Source organism: Prionailurus bengalensis, chromosome D2 (genome assembly GCF_016509475.1).
Source record: "Prionailurus bengalensis isolate Pbe53 chromosome D2, Fcat_Pben_1.1_paternal_pri, whole genome shotgun sequence".
Lineage (NCBI taxonomy): Eukaryota > Metazoa > Chordata > Mammalia > Carnivora > Felidae > Prionailurus > Prionailurus bengalensis.
The window spans coordinates 36,587,115-36,589,329 of NC_057351.1; positions in this window are offsets into that span (position 1 = coordinate 36,587,115).

Here is a 2,215-nt window from a genome sequence, read left to right on the forward strand (position 1 = left end):
ACTGCCACAATTTTACTCTTCTGGGAAAAAAAAAATAAAGTGTGAGGTAAGGACCTGATTTTGTTTCCATGTGACTAACCAGTTATCTCAACCTCATTTACTTAGTAGTGAGTCCCTTCTCCACTGATCTGTATTGGGACACCTGTCACATATGGAGTTCCTATGTATATTTGTGGCTCTGATGCTGGGCTCTTCTGAACTACTGTTAATTTTTTGATCTATGCACAAATATTGTAGTGCCTTAACAACTAGGACTTTTTTAATGTTTATTTATTTTTGAAAGAGAGAGAGAGTAGGGGAGGAGCAGAGAGAGAGAGAGAGAGGGACAGAGGATCCAAAGCGGGCTCTGTGCTGACAACAGTGAGCTCGATGAGGGGCTTGATCTCCCGAACCATGAGATCATGACCTGAGCTGAAGTTGGCCACTCAATCGACTGCGCCACCCAGATGCCCCAACAACTAGCACTTTAATAAGACTTATTATTTAGTAGGCAAGTTCGCCCTCATTTTTTTAATCCCCTTTATCTATTTTACCCATCCCCTCACCTGCCTCCCCTCTGGCAGCCCAGTTTGTCCTCTGTGACAGTCTGTTTTTTGTTTGTCTCTTATTTTCTTTGTTTGCTTTGTTTCTTAAGCTCCACATATGAGTGAAATCATAAGGTATTTGTCTTTCTCTGACTGATTCATTTCACTTAGTATTATACTGTCTAGATCCCTCCATATTGTTGCAGATGGCAAGATTTCATTCTTTTTATAGCTGAGTAATATTCCACTGCATATATATACCATACCTTCTTTGTCCACTCATCTATGGATGGATACTTGGGTTGTTTCCATATCTTGACTATTATTGCCAATTATTGTAAATAATGCTGCAATATGTATAGGTGTGGATATATCTTTTTGAATTAGTATTTTCATTTTCTTTTTCATACATACCTGGTAGTAGAATTACTGAATCATGTGGTAATTCTACTAATTTTATGAAGAACCTTCACAGTTTTCCACAGTTTACGCACCAATTTGCATTCCTACCAACAGTGTACAAGAGTTCCTTTTTCTCCACATCCTCACCAACACTTATTTCTTGTGTTTAGATTTTAGCCATTTTGACAGGTTTCAGGTGATATTTCATTGTGGTTTTGATTTGCATTTCCCTGATAATGACTGATGTTAAGCATGTTTTCAAGTGTCTGCTGGCCATCTGGATGTCTTTGGGGAAAAAATAATCTATTCAGGTCCTCTGCTCATTCTTTCTTTTTTTTTTTATGTTAAGTTGTATAAGTTTTTTGAAAATAAAATTTGGATAGTAACCCTTCATTGGTTATATCATTTGCAAATATCTTCTCCCACTTAGTAGATTCCTTGACATTTTATTGATGGCTTCCTTTGCTATGGAAAATTTTTATTTCAGTGTTCCCCCTCATTCAGTTCTCTTTATTTTATTTTATTTTATTTTATTTTATTTTATTTTATATTTTATTTTAGAGAGAGAGCATGAGCAGGGGAGGGGGCAGAGGGGGAGAGAAAGAGATGTAAGCAGTTTCTCTTCTCAGCATGAAGCCCAACATGGGGCTCGACCCCACGACCTTGGGATCATGACCTGAGCCAAAATCAAGAGTTGGATGCTCAACCGACTGAGCCACCCAGGCACAACCCTCCATTTTATTTCTAAAATTGACTTTCTAATCTTTTATCTTTTTATCTTCTTTTATCTTTTATATTTTTATTATCTTTTTTACTTTTCATATAAATTTTAGGGCCATCCTGTTAAGTACCATGACAGGTCGTGGCTTCAATTTTGCTTTATTTTAGGAAGGGAAACCATACCTAGGCACTGTGAGTTCCTGATTTGTTTACCCAAAAATATAGAAATGTAACAGAAGTCAGGTGGTTATCGGCATATCAACCAATGAATCTGAGAAAGTGTGCAATTGGGAATGTTGCCAAACCCAAAAACCACTAAATTCTTGTCGCACTACCTTGTCTTTATGCGTGAAGATGTCATCACGTGGCAAGCAAATTCAGTGCTTCCATCCAAGGCAGTATTTGTTCACACTGGCCCGTCTTGGCACTTGAAAGCAGGTTCACAGCAAGCATTCTTGATCGTTTTATTAGCCATCTGCTTTCCAGCATGAATAGAAGTTGTTTTCCCTCACGCATTTTGACTGAAATTGCCTGTAATTTATACATAAATTTAGAGAATATGAAAAATT